The sequence below is a fragment of the Watersipora subatra genome, chromosome 9 (genome assembly GCF_963576615.1).
Source record: "Watersipora subatra chromosome 9, tzWatSuba1.1, whole genome shotgun sequence".
Taxonomy (NCBI): Eukaryota; Metazoa; Bryozoa; class Gymnolaemata; order Cheilostomatida; family Watersiporidae; genus Watersipora; species Watersipora subatra.
In genome coordinates, this window is record NC_088716.1 from 59554917 (window position 1) to 59571101 (window position 16185).

The following is a 16185-nucleotide window of genomic DNA, read 5'->3' on the forward strand; positions in this document are numbered from 1 at the left end:
AGGGATGGCGAACCCACCTGGAAGAAACTTGCTTTGGTCAGGTCTTGTAGTGCAGATCGGAAAGATGCCTGCCAGCAATGTCAGGAGTTGCTAAGACCATGTGCGAGACAGCTGGTTATATGGGCCAACCCGCTGACTCTAGGGGAGCTGGGGGATTGTCCAAGTTTAGCCGAGGCCACTCTGGCACTTTGGGACACAGTTCAGGTAAAATCTCGAAGTTGAATTGGCCAAGAGCTAGCACAAATGCAAGCTACGGACCGGGACTCTGGGCCACCATGTATTGGGCAATCTTCAATGGAGAAGACCTGACCAGAGAGCAACTAGAGCTTGAGATCAGGAACTCTGGCAACTGCAAAAATCTGGCCATTTTTCAGAATTCAACCGAATAGAGTGCTAGAAGCCAGGACTTTGCCCGACAACTAGCCAAAATGGTGTGCAGCCTGTCTACCCGCTATACGAAAGACCACCGTGAGGCAAACACATGCTTTAGCTCACTATAGGGAGAAGGACAACCAGAGCGTTCATCTGACGTGGTACTGGTCAGAACTGACAGTGAAGAGAATGGTGAATAGTTGCGAGGTATGCCAAGCCACAAGCATGGAACAACGGAGAAGACTAGAAACAGAGACTGTATGCTTCACACCCTTGGAAGTAGGTAATACTAGACTTTTGGAGCCACCGCCAATGACACCAAAGGGCAATAAGTAGGTATTGGTGTTGACCAACTACTCCACCAAATGAAAGAATGCTTTGACCTTTCCAGAAGCCACGACACCTGTGGTAGCTTACGCCTTAGATGAAAGAGACTTCTGCTACATGAGTTTGCCGGAAGAGATCCGCTTAGACCAAGGGTCACAGTTTGAGAGTCTACTTATGACTAATCTGTGCCAGCTCTGGCATGTGGAAAGTCACACGCCACCTCTGATCATTCTCAAACTAATAGAGCAGTAGACCGAAATAGTCAAACCAAAGCAAAAACAAAAACTGTTAAACAAAAACCAACATTTACCCTAGTAGAGACGACAAACATGTTAATGCTTGTATGAGAGTTGTACCTGCCAAACTACCTGTAGTATCATCCTTCACTCATGGAATTTCAGCCGGCTCATGAGTATGTGGCAGAGTTACTCAAATAGCTAGAGAAGGTACACACTGCCTTCCGATGCAGAGGAAAATCAGACAAGAGAACAGAAAGGAGCCATTCCTCTATCCCTTTGGAAATTGGGTTTGAATGGTAAATAAGCTGTGGGAGAAAAGGGATAATTCCAATTTACAAGCCATATTGGTCGAGCCATACCAAGTCATATAGGTCTGGCCCAACTACACACATATCTAATAGAGTAGCATGGACAATCCTTCATCCAAAGCCGAGACAGACTAAAGCCTTACCATGCCTGCCCAGAAGAGTTAAGATGAACTCCAGTCACGATAGAGCTTCTATGAGGCTCTATCATGACTGGAGCCTCATAAACCTTTGCCTGTCCTAGACCTTTTTATATTGAAAAGGTCCAGGACAGGAGTCTATGAGGTTCCAGCCACAGTAGAGCTTCATAGAGGCTCTATCGTGGCTGGAGTTCATCTTGACTCTTCTGGGCAGGTATGGTAAGACTTTAATCTGTCTTGGCTTTAGATAAAGGATCGTTCACGCTACTCTACTGGATATGTGTGTAGTTGGGCCACCAGACCTATATGACTTGGTATGGCTCGACCAGGACAGGCAAAAATAGCCATAACTTAAACTAGACAAAAAGTTAAGACTACCCTCTCCAAAACCAAATGCTCCAAAGGCTTGGGCGATGACACATGGTGGATAAACTCTTCCAGAGGAGCCCAAAAAATTAACACATGTAAAAAATCTTGACATTCTGAGATCGCCAGCCCAGCCACAAAGTCCAGAAAAAACTGGCCCCAGTTGTCACTCAGCACATTCTTTGACCGGCTCGGACAACCAGAAAGCCAAACTGAGACGGTGAGTAGACGTGTCTTAATATGGCGACAGCCAATCCTGCTAAAAAAAAAGTGCCGAGCTCAAAGGTTAGCTGTGAAACAACCATTTTCACTCTGCAACACAAACGATCAAGCTTTGCATCAAATCTTTTTCGATGCTACATTATCAAGTTATTCACGCCCCTCTAAACCTGTCACTATAAAGTTTCAGCAAAGTAAGCTCTACAATTCTTTTAAACAAATGTTGAGTCAGCTGAGTAGCTTAAAGGCAAGCGAGAAGGAACAGTTAAAGGGCTTCCTAGACTCGGATGAGAAATCTGTGGCCGTATGTCAGGGCACAGTCACGACAGATTTGAACGAGGCAGTGGTCTCCTACACCGACGAGAAGAGAAGAGATATGAACTGTCTTGGCGAGGCTGACTCCTTGAACAACCCTGCTTCTAAAGACAAGGATACTCATTTCGAATCACACCTGATTGGCGCTTGAACCTTCACCACGAGCTGACTCAGACTGGCTATTATTGTGCCATAAAAGGGCATAGAGCTAGAAAAAGCCATCAGCCAGTCCAGCTAGAGGGAGCTTTTGCCACTCGAGACTCACAAAAGCTGTGACTGGTTGAAAGAGGTAGAATGAGCCGAATGCTCTACAATGGCTCAGATCTCTTAAATGAATATAGACACCAAGTCGGCAGAAGAGCCAGCTCCTAACACATTACCAGCTACCACCAAGTCTCCTATACTGGAGTTGACACAAGTGCCAAAAACTTGTGGCCTCTGTGGCTTCATCACGCGTTTAAACCCGTAACCTTTTAATAATTAATTTTATATATAGTTTATTTTATTGTAGTTTTACATTTTTAATATAATAAATAATAATTATCTACTATTTTCAAGATGGTCAATTTGTGCATGGTTGACTCCCAAATGTTGGTCTTCAACTGGGTATCTTTGTAATTCTTGTGTGTTGTGTTATAGAGGACTTGGTTGGCCCTTATTAAAACTATGAACAGTTCATTACAGTTCAGTGCTCATTTTGATGATATTTCAATTGGAACAAAATAGCAAAATTTTGTTGTTGTTGTAAGTTGGAAACCACTGACATAAGAAAATTAACAGCCAGAGCAGTGAATTCTGGGAAAAACCAATCCAAATGCACCTCACATGTGATGAAGTTTTGATTGAGCAAGTCTAACGTTATCACTCAGCATCAACTTGCATGGCAGCTTCTAGCGCAGATTAATACTAAGCGGTATGATATCGCACTAAATATTGTTTGGTATGTTTGGGCTTCAAACGGCCACAGTGGATCAGCAAGGTGGCTGAGTGGTGCAGTTTGTAGTGTGCTTGGTTGCAAAATCTCATATGCTGGTAGTGTTCCTGCGCGATACATTTTGTTCCCAAGCTCGTAGGTGGCCAGACTGATGGACATAATTCTTAATATAGTAAAAACTAGCTAAATGCCTAGCATTGCCCAGATAATAAAAATGTCTTTGTACAAAAATTTAATTTTATTCAACATACCGTAAAACCCCTAATTGAATGCCATGGCACTCTATTTTTCAACCCTTCCTTTAGAGTGGCAATCAAATAAAGGTGGCATTCAAACTGAAGCTGGTGTTGTATTTTTAAAATAGCTCGTCAGAATTTTGGAAAGCGAATTTACTGGTAAAGCGAATGTCGCCTATATTTTGCCCTTTTTTTGGTAGAGCAATATTAATTAACTGCCAACTTATCTCCAACTTGTCAAAGATCTCTTAATAAATATGCATTGAGAAGGTGACAAATATCTCTACCAGTTTACATCTACTGCTTGCAATTAACTGGTGATGATATCATTGCTTGTGTCCTGCTTTGATATTTGTTAGAGCTTCAATATTTATTTTGCACTAAATTTGAAGATATATTTTTATTTTATACCTATATTTAACAATGTTGTATAAAAGCTTGTTGCACTCATTGATATGTTTGCTACAGTTTGCAGCCAGAACTGGCTTTTTATATGCAATGGAAGGAGAGTTACGAGCTTCGATCCATTGTAAGATCAGATTACTGTAATAATGCTATCAAGTAATATGATATAAATCTGCAAATTTATAAGTTATATAACAATAATTTATCAAATTCTACAAGTATATTAATGAACAAGTGACATAAACGAGCCATACTTATAATATATGCAGAAACAAAACTTAACGTTTTTATAACAAAAATATTTGCATTGTTTGCTCGGCCAGCTATGTTGATTGTTGCTTTCGATGGAAGAAATATTTTTTAGTTATTCAATACTTTCAACAATGTCTTCTGACCCTCAACTTTTCTTTTGCACTGCTGAACTAGTCCATATTAGCGTCGAAACAATTTTTTAGCAAAGCAAAATTTTTACGCGCTGCATTTCGCACAAATACAAGATGATAAACTCTTAGTCGCATGTGCGTTAAGCAAACTTTTAGTTTAAAACCAGTTGCTTATACATGTATATATGTATAGCATCGCAAATGTAAACCATTTTTTTATATAGATGTTATGCATCAAGACCGAGTTAAACAAGGAACTACTATTAGCTGGAAACAGTTATTAATTGTTTCTATGGTGTTGCTTTCAAAGTTGTAATGAGAAAAATGAAAAGGTTTGGAGTCGGACAACAAAAGAATTAAGTGTTATTGATGTAAGCTATTCCTTATTAATATGATTTTGTGGGCACCTTTCTACTGATCACTTGATATAAAGGGTTTGTGAAGATCAACAAATGTACAAGTGATGGAAAAATGGAGGTGGCACTCAATTAAAGGGTTACGTTCTATTTTTCAACCCTTCTCCCATAGTGGCGGTTAAATAGAGGTGCCGTTCAATTAAAGGTTTTACAGTATACACCATTTACCAATGCAACTTTTAAACTTCACATCATGAGCAAAGTTTTTTGAGCAGTTAGAATAAATTGAGATAAAAAATATAACAACTGTAAAGGTGAAATAATTAGCAAGTAATAGCTAGATACTCTGTTTTGCTGTAATTCTTACAATGAAAAATAGTTTGATACTGATACAATTAATATGAGCTGAGTAAACAAAATAAAAATCATGCATATGCTGAATTAATAATATAAACAACTTCATTGAAGTGTGTGTATAAAAAGGGTTACTGTTGCAGCAAAAGCCTGTCGTGTTCAAAGTTTTGATGAATGGTACTGGTACCTCTCGATACTGATACCTCTCGATACTGGTACCTCTTACTACGGGTACAAAAGTGTAGCAGTAAAGAGCACAAGGGTACTTCATCTTTGTAGATTTAGCTATCGCCATTAAGAAAAACCGGAAGGAGGAGTGTATTGGCACATTTGAATTGATACGGCGCATTTGAAAATTACAAATAAAAAAATAGGTAATGGACTTTGAAATGGCTTTAAAAAAATTCCAAAATAATAGAAAATGCAAAAGGTATTACTAATTAATCTATATATATAAGTCCCAGCGTGTCATTCGTTTTTCCAGCTATAACGATGACAATCTAGCAATGAGAAAACACTCTATATTAGATTTGAACTCACAAAGATTGCAGCCGCATATTTTTAACACGCGCTTTTAACCACAAGCTTACTCAGTTCTTACCATTCTAATTGCTCTTACCGTATACCATATATTGGCAGCTAAAAAAAGCAATGACTTAGGAACAAAAGCTTTACCAACTTAAACCAAATATATTTTTGTTGGACTATTTCCATGGTCTAATAGTATGTTCATCCAATATTAGGCCAATATTAGAAGTAAAATGCACTGATATTATTAGAATAACCAATATTATTTATATAGTAATAATAAAAAACCAATGCACAATTTTGTTTACATTTCAAAACGGCATAGCTAACAATATCACGAAGTTGCGATATTTATATAGATTTTTAGAAAATCTGTACTACGTCGTCATTGTCCTGTAGTCATCCAAACTTATAATTAATTATTGCAATAATCTCATTAGAACCGTTAGAAAAAATATCATCGTCATGCCTTTACTTACACTGCGTTAGATTTTTAGATAGTCTGTACTACGTAGTCATTGTTCTGTAGTCATCCAAACTTATAATTAATTATTGTAATAATCTCATAAGAAACGTTAAAAATATCATCGTCATTTGCTTTACTTATACTGCGTTGGACATCAGTTAGAATGGGAAAGTATTCAAATGTGTCGGCAAATGAAAATGAAAAAATTGAAATCGGCAAAAATGAAACGATTTCTGTACTCCTATGTTAATTGCCAAAACCTTCGGCAGTTCGACAATGCTATAGACTGGTGAAAAGTGCACGTTATTTTTTCGTGAACTACGCAAGACTTCATCGTTCTATTATCTGTCCCTCGGCGTTTCAATTTTCGGTCTTAACTTTTATTAAACCAAGCTTTTCAAGTGTTTTGTGGCGATTTTCGTTGAAATTAATCTGTCTATTTGTGTATAATCCGATCAGATGGGTAAGTTTTAAGATATTATTGAATTTTTACAAAGACTTGGTAACATATTTAAATAGGTTTAAATGTGTTTTGTAACGTTATTATACTTTAATGACTTTACATAACGATGCTTAAATTTGTTGATGAAATTTCTTGACGAGGGTTCGTCTCATTGTTGATGAATAATTTTCGTAAGTTGTGTGCACATGCATTTATCATAAAAACTCCCACACTTCGCTCCGCTCGTTTGGTCGTGGGATTATAAGTTTGGATGACTACAGAACAATGACTACGTAGTACAGACTTTCTAAAAATCTAACGCAGTGTAAGTAAAGGCATGACGATGATATTTTTTCTAACGGTTCTAATGAGATTATTGCAATAATTAATTATAAGTTTGGATGACTACAGGACAATGACGACGTAGTACAGATTTTCTAAAAATCTATATAAATATCGCAACTTCGTGATATTGTTAGCTATGCCGTTTTGAAATGTAAACAAAATTGTACATTGGTTTTTTATTATTACTATATAAATAATATTGGTTATTCTAATAATATCAGTGCATTTTACTTCTAATATTGGCCAATATTGCATTTCTTTTTTTTGCAGGAGAAGAGATATAAACATATAATCTTTTCCTTTCATTATTGCTCTTTGTTGTATATAATAACACCCACACCCAGTACATTACAGCTACCATTGCAGTTATCCTATTTGACTGCTAATATTGCATTTCTCAACCATCAGTACCCTTTCTTTTTTCCAATATCACTTTGGTCGTGGGCTGTATGACAGTGGAATTTCTAGTATATATATATAGATAGATAGATACATAAGATATTTGTATCTTATTGTTTCATATTTATTTCTTGTTCTCAGTGTGTTTCTCTATAAACTTTTTTGCGATCAAGGATGCTTTTAGATATTTTTTGCAAAAGGGTTATACATATATATTTAAATTTAAATCAGCAAAATAAATTACAAATTATTTAATTGGTAAGGGTTGTTAAAGTCATTAAATTACTGTAAGTAAGTAACGTAATGCGTAATCCAAAAAGTAATATGATTTATTAAACTAACTCTCTTCTGGTTCAGGAATTATTATAGGATACTAGGCTTGAGACAAGTTTTCTAGTGAGGCTACCTTAATATACAAATTGATACACTGTTGCAGGTGGTCATCTTGCAAGTATGCAGAACGATAGGAAGGAATGTTGGTTCAAAGTTTTACTCGGATTACCTGAAGAAACTTAAAGATCTTATTTTCGGAAAAAGTACCATGATTCTATTTGCTGCTTGCCAAGGAGAGAAGCATGTGTGTGATCGTAATGACAGCTACATCATCAAATTTGCACAGAGATTACTAAGCAATAGTGAGGTTGAAGCTAATACAGTTGAAAATGTTCACCTCCATGCTCAATCGTCGAATAAAAGAAAAGCAGATGAGACAACAATTAGATCGGCTGATTCTAAAAGAAGGTACCTATTGCCTCATCCGCTTTCTAAACCAACAGATCAACCAGACGAAGAAAGCAGCGGAGATGAAGACGATTATGTTGATTTGAAGTAGGTTCTCCTGGAAAGACTCTAACTCTGATCTTTTACTGCTGCTAATAATTTATTTAAAAGAAGAATTTAATCTGCGATAAATGTGCAAGTTGATCCAATAAGAAGGGTTCTTACTGATTTATTCCATGCATCTCTCAGAAGCACTTGTGAAAAACTGCCTATTTTTGACTGAGGCATCTACAATGAGCAATTGCTGTAACTTGCGCATACCTGTAGCGGAGTTATTCTATGCGAACAGCATTAAAAAAAGTCGATCGGCATGTTAACAGCCTACAAACATCGGACATCAATTAATATCTCAAAGCACATTTTAAAAAGGCAACACACTCCTACTGTCAAGGAGGTCACTCTGACTTGGTTCGCTAGTAATATCTTAGTTGGACCCCAGCCATCATTGAACTACAGTAATTCTACAATTGACAGGAACAGCTAATTACAGTCCAGGCATATTCTCAGGCATTTATTTTGCCATAAAAACTACTCTCTAGTTTTGGCTTTAAAGCTATTTGAATTTCTTAGCAAATGTTTGCTCATCATGTTTGCAAATTATTAGCAAATTATTAGCAAATGTGGCATGGTCTGTCTTTTATTGTAATGTTTTTGACTCAGTAAAACTCAACTGTGAATGCTATTTTATTCCTATGATCTGACATGGTGAAGGAACTATCGTATTAAACATCTTTACACAACACTTTCTATTTTTGTGTCAGCCTTGATGTAAGACCTGCGCATGACTGCGATTTCAATCCTGGTGTATGCTGTCTATTATCATTATTATTATTGTTATTACTATTATTATGCACAAGATAATAAAATGGAAATCTTTCCTCAAGAACCCAGTCATGCATTGAACCAAAAAATAAACAAATCAAAGTCATGTAAAATACAAAGGAGCTGTCATTAATAAGATATATTTTTATCAACAGAAGCAAATATATGGCTTATTCATCATTGTTTTTGTGTGCTATTCATAGCTGTTAGAATCTTACAAACACTGAGTATGTTCAATGATATGTACGAAATGCGAATGATCAAAACTGATTTGTATGATTGCTAGGGGAAGTTATGTGCTCAAGCTATGTGGAAGTTAATGATTGCATGGACAAATGAGAAAACTAGTGCTGCATTGAAAAGAGGAAAAACAGGATAACTTAAACTCCAGATTACTATTTTAAAAACTGTATAACTCTTCAAAACGAAAGGTTTTAATAATTTTACGCTGTCATTGCTGCAACTCATTCTCAACAATCACCAATAAAATGCAAGTAATTTATCATTAAGTTTCAATGTTTAGAAAAGCAGTGTTGGTGCTTGAGCCGTATATGAACATGAGTTAGTTTGATGCTGGGTCGAACGCAGAGTGCACAAAATGAATTTCTAGCTCTCTATAGCACCTGTTGTTTTTTTGAGTAAAAATCTTAAATAGTTCTATGAAGCTATGTAATGGTTAGCTTTTAAACCTTCACTGGAATTTCTCCTAAGAAACATTTTGACCTTAAAAAAGTGGCACTTCTGCCCCCACAAAAATCAAAATGTTGTTATAAAGCAAATTTGAGCCGACCAATTTGATCAATGAAAATGGGTACTTTGATAGTTTTCAAGTATCAAGTTTTCTTTGAAATTGCATTATGACAGTGTCATGTTTAATATCAATGTTCAATACAAGTATTGTCAGGGTTATAAGCATTGGACTGTCTAGAGGTAATAATCTTACAACCAACAATAATACACCAGTGGTTTTTTTCAAGTACTTGTGTGCCTTATTTACAAAAAGGTTCACATTTACCTTCAAAAGGTCAAAATAACAATTATTCTGGCAATTTAATAGCCTAAACAAAATATCGATATTCTTGCATACTTAGCCCTATTTGCTATATTCTTTTGAGTTGGAGGTTCCATGAGTGCAAGGTCTATCGGTGTGTAGTGGTAGCTCTTTGTGTTAGCAGGAGGGTGAATAAACTCTGTTTTCTCAGGACTTTATGGCTTGCCACTTCTTTGGATAAATTGTGTTTGTTGTGTATTAATTTCTAAGTAATCGATCCTCTGCAATTGGTTTGCTGCCAGCTCTCTTGGTTATCTTAGGCTTCCGGTAGCCTTCATCTTCCTTAGGTGCCCCTCTTCGGCTGCACCGTCTCTGGACTGCCTCTCTCCTTTCTCGTTGATTTTGTCCCTCTTATATACCTGTCCATGACTCATTGCCGAATGTTATTAGCTGGTTGGGCTTCACTAGGGGTTATTACATAATTTTTTGTGTAATAGCTATTGCAGGATCACTACGGTGAGCACATGTTCCGACCTGATGTTGGAATCCCAAGATGGCTCGCAAATTATATTAAGTCCAGCAATAAATTCTACAAAACTGGCCATAACTCAAAAACAATTAGTTGTAACATAATGAAATTAATTTTTCAGTAATCGCCATCTTAAGACCCGACTAGTTAGCTAACTTACATCAAACACAAAAAAATTGTTGTTTGTTATTTTTTGTTTTTCTGTTGTTACCATTTTGCCAACCTTTTTTCATAAAATACAATATCTGAGTTCTTGAATAATTATGTTATGTTTTTCTGCTGCTATACAACACACCATTGTTTATAATGAGATGATGTTATAAGCTAGATCTGCCATATACTAAATAAATTGTCTCAACAATGAATGGTTGATGACTTAGTGTATGCTGACTGCTACAATGCTTCAGCCCGTTATAAATCTGGCTGGTTCATGTAATGTTGGTGATATACCTCTGCTTGTGCCTGTCACTCTGTGAGGTCATTTGCTTTGCTGAATATCCATTGGTAGGTTCGGTAGTATGTTATTCTTTTTCATATGTAGTCGTGATGATCCCTAATTATAATTTCATTAAATTTTTGTGTTGTTTTTCATTTGTGCTCTCTAGTGTAATGGTAAGACAACTTCAATGCTTACTAATGTCCCACATATTTACATGTACATCTTAACAGCTGCTATGATTGAACAACTGCCATGCTTGATATTTGCAGTAGCATTGCACTGGCCCTAGATTGCCCTATTCCACAATTTAGTATAAATTGTAGAATATAAATGTATAATATATATTTATAAATGTAAATGCATAATTTATCTTATGTAATAATATAATTATAAATGTATTTATCTCAACTTGTCAGTCATCCATTGTTTCAAACCCTGACATAGAGGCAAGAGTATAGTTCCTACCGGAAAAGCTGTGTTTTGGTTACAACGTCTTTTAGTTGACTAGCTGCTTACCCCGGTTGTTATAGATACCTGTAAACACTACTACTGCAAAACGCTAGCTGAATTGAAATTCACTGTAATTATTATCTTCTTATTGTTTTGATTGCTTTCTATAGCGGGCATTATTCAAGTTATGATGACTTCCAGCTTTAAAAAAAAAGTTTGAAATGTAAACCAAATATAGTGTGATCGGCTCCATGTACTGAGCTCAACACTATGTTTAACGGATTTCCAAAAACAATGTAGCTCCCTTTATTTTGTAACACTAAACTACTACCAATATGTATGTGGTATTTATCACAGTAGTTAGTACTAAACGGTAGTAGCTGTTCAACAATGCAAAGTATGTGATGACTATTCAAAATTTTGTTTTAACACACAAAAGCAACATTTTGTAATGCAAAAAGAAGACTATGGGATACTCATTAATGACAGTAAGCGTACAACAAAACAGAGTTTGTGATACCCGTTCACTGTAGGTGTATATGTCTAACACAGACTATGTCATAACCAGTTACAGTAGACATAAGAAACAAATAATACTTATTAACAGAGTGCATAAGACAGAGTATATGTAATCCGTTTCGACCTGAAGACCAGTATAAGAGTATAGAACAGAGATGGCAACTAGAGATCTATCAAATGAAATGAAAACATTGACTCCAAACAACTGTCCTTGTCAATTCGGAGCTTACAGAAATAATCATCAATGAATTTGTTAGTGAACGGGTTGATACCTGTTGCCGCTAGAGTTGTACTTCTCCGCTGGTATCACTTCATGCAAATATTGTACTAAACCATAGATACACTGTCATTCCCAAGCTGCTGCTTGATATATGGCCAGTGGAACACAGTAAACCTATAACAAACCAGGCATGAAATCTGTGAGCCCCACCAAATAATCTCTATACGTCTAGGTATTTCCAAATTTATGTCATAATGAGGTATACAAAATATGCAGAATGGAAACTACTTGGCAAAGGCAAACTTTTTAACATAAACCTAGCCTCTTGCAGTAAAAGAGAAATAAAAAAATCTTTTAAAATAAATACACTTTTCAGCCTCCAGTTTTAATTTATGAAATGTGCCATCTTGACCAAGTGCTATTTTTTATGGGTTTTTTGATGAAGACTGATCAATTTTAAATAAAGCTAATACACATGCATCTAGGCACCTGCACTTCCAACTTTTATGCATAGCATTTGACTGCTAGACTAAAAAAATGTGATTTCATTTCATTTTGTTAGACTTCCATTGGTTCTGCTTTAGACTTGCTTTTGGTAAATCATCTTGGAGTTGCTTTTGCTTCAATTGTTCTCTAAAATTCTTGTTTCTTGCCAACAAGTTGAAATTTTCAATGACCTTCTTGTTTGTGATGTATTCTAGATCTTCTAGATCTCTCAGATCTAGAAATAATCAGTTAGTGGGCTGTTACTCGAGATCAGCACAACGTTGGCTAATCAAAGAGAGAGATAGATTTGAGATATTCTGGGTTTCCATGCTTCGTATGGATTCAGAGTTTGTTTCACACTGAAGCATAGAAACGGTAAAATCTGAACGGATTCAACGCCATTTTGCTTTGCAAAATTTCTGTGAAAGCAATAGCAGTGAGACTACTATTCGGCGTTACAAAAACAGTCACTGCGGAAGGATTCAAATTGATAATTATACCCAGATAAGCTCTCCCCAGTGGGAAGAAAAAAATTCAGCTCATTTCATCACACTCATACTCATGGATATTCTAACAATGTTTCCAAGGATAGGTTGCTCACGCGACAACGAGGCGATTACTTTCGATTTATTTCATTATGGGTTGTAGTTACATCTTGTAATATCCTTTTTTTGCTTTGACTACCTTACCTACATGTATGTTGTTATTATGACACTTTCATCTTGTCTGCATATAGATGCTTTTTTTCTCATTCAATTCACTACAAAAATTATTATTAGCATCCTAGAAGTGAATATTGTTTATGCAACCTTTGAAGTAATAACAGTGTAGCAAGTAGTAAATTATGTTGCTATTTTGTAGTTATAAGACGACAATAAAGCCTGGTTTCCATATGACAGGTTTCTTCATGAATTTGAAAATATTTAATGTTAGAACTGCGAAAAGTTAGAAGACGATTTAGCCAAAACTCCAACCTTAATGTGTTTGTTAAACAAACAAAAATTACACCTGAAGTGACTCATATGTTCTCTGAAGTAGCTTACAGTAGTAAATAGTTACATCATTATTTGTGGTTGAACTATAGCGTGTTCTATAGCAACAATTTCTTGATCTGCATAATCAGCTATACTGTATCCATGCCCCGAGGTTTACCTGAACTGTTCCACTTCCTAATTCCTCCAAGAGCTTCCTGAGTGCTCTCAGTTTTCTCACCATTTAAGATGAAAGTTGCCAGTACCTAAACAATAAACATGTCATGAAATATGTTATAAATGTACATGTGTGTCTGTTAAATTTAGTTCCAATCAAGTCACACGATATTGCCAGCAGTGCCGCTATACAACCATATCATATGACGAAAAGTCAAACAAATTAATGAAAGCATTATTTGTTTATGCATGTAAATAAACTTCCAACATACCTGGTAATCCAAGGTAAAACATCAAAGCTAGCGTTACAGACAATGAAGAATGTCTGTATGGCTAAATTTGATGTTTTATATATTGCATCCGAGCGACACAGATCATCACCATACCGCTTCAAAAAATGTCGTTGATCTGCGGTTTGATGTACAAACAAAATACATTGTTCATCTCTTAGGAAAGAACGGAATGGAAATCCATCATTCGGAAGTTTACGCTATAACTACTCAACCATCTTCTGACGATTATCCTGCTCTGAACTTTTTCTACTGAATGGAAAACAAAACAAATAAAACAGTAATTGCCATCTCTAGTCCAGTATGGTGACATGAATATTACACGCATCAACAAAAATGGTTTCTGTTTTCAACAGAAACAAGTCTAAAGCAAAAAGCGAGTTCATTTACTTACATCCTAAAAAATCTTTTGAGATAGTATAACAAATCGTCTTATAGATCGTCTTATAACAAATCGTTATCGTCTTAAAGCTGCTCTACTAAACAGGCTTATGATAGGATAGTTCAAGAGCTGTCCGAGTTTTCTTCTTAATAATCCAAATAATTAGGTTTGCATTGCTACACTAATTAAAATTAGGTCAGTGTGAAAAGTAGAGGCGTTAAACTATTCAACACCAAGATGTAAGGCCATAACATCCTGACCTAAATTAAACCAGCTTAGTAAACAATGTAAGAATTTGTATTATCTTAATACGTGCTATCGACAATGTTATTACAGAACAGGATAATTAATACCGTTAGAGACATACTCTGAGCATAGGATGACATGTACGCATTACTCAAAATACAAATACACAGGTATTTCCTTTCAAACCCAACTAAATAACTCTATTGCGCGCATCCAGACTCAATTAATTGATTGGCTGCTCACAAGTGATAGACTCAGTGTTACTGCCGTATCTCATTTTTTATTAATTTTATCTTAATTATGTTTTTTATTCAAAAAGAGAACATCTCAAGTTACATTCTATATTAAAATAATGTAGGTTTGTACAAAAAAGAAATTTTTTATGAGCAAAATAAAAAAATGTTTCAAATCACTTAACAATTAAAAAAATTACTAGCTACAAAAAGCATAAAAACCCAACTTGGCAAACTAGAATTTTATGATGTTTAGTCTAGATGGCACATTTGTAAGGAAGAGTAGTGAAAAAAAAATATGAAGATCCATGCATTGCAAGCTAAGATAATTGTTATTATGTTAAATATGATTGGTCAAGTTCTGATTATATTCAGCGCTATTGAGTAATTATTATTGTCAATATGCCCAATATTAGCAGCAAGTAGTAAAGCTGCTTAAAAATAAAATCATACTATGAAAAGCTTTACTCAACTCGCAAAAACGTCTATCACAGCTGTCAGACTCAGTCAGATAGTAGAAACTATCGTTATTATTTGATATTTCTTGCTCAGCCTTTATTATAAGTTTCGTACTTACCTGTAAGTGAATCTTGTAATAAAATCTGCTCTTGAGACTTATCTAGTGCTAGTGGTGAAGCAATAAGGCCATAGATTGTAAATATGTTATTGGAATTATAATGATATTGCAGAAAAAAAACAATCCTCAAATTTTGCTGATGTGGATGATTTTCTTACAACTTGAGAGAAAAAGCATTATTGGTCTATTTTATGAGCTTCAACCTATAGCAAACTGGTACTCATTTAAAATCTGAAAATGTGTATTTTTGGAATATTGTGACATAATTATGATATAGCTGAGATGTATATAAAGCATTGAAAAAGGACTCGATTCATTTCAATTCTCCTCAAAAAATTAGCAATTCAATTCCCAATTCTTTGCATTATATGTCATGTAAGAGTCGATTCAATTCAAAGTTCATTGCAAAAAACATCACAATTCTTAATTATTTTGCTATCCTAACTTCAATGACTCGATGCAATTCTTCCAAATAAACAAAATCAATTTTTTTATCAGTTTTTACAAAAATGGACCTATGATAATATATCAATATAACAATAACCCACATTCGCTAGTTCAGCCACACGCATTAGCTCATTCTGTTGACTGTTTGTATAGCAAATATCAACTATTTCACTAAGGAGTTCATTGCTTTTCCGCGCAGAATTAAGTCATGCCTACATTGCTGTGAATAATGAGTCTCTGTCTTATTACTTCAATTTCAAGGGGTTTAGAATCAGCAAAAATTTCTACACATGAATCAATGCAATTGAAAACCAAAAGAAATGTTTAATATTTTTGTTGTTTGGTGAAACCGGCTGCACAACAAAAATGCCATTGTTTTTGCAGTTTGACCAAAATGCAGACCCATTATCTAATATAAAAATTTGGTAGCCAAAGATATCATTGGTCGTGCGCTGAAGAATTTCACTAGCAAAATACGTTTAGGTCGCTGTTTAC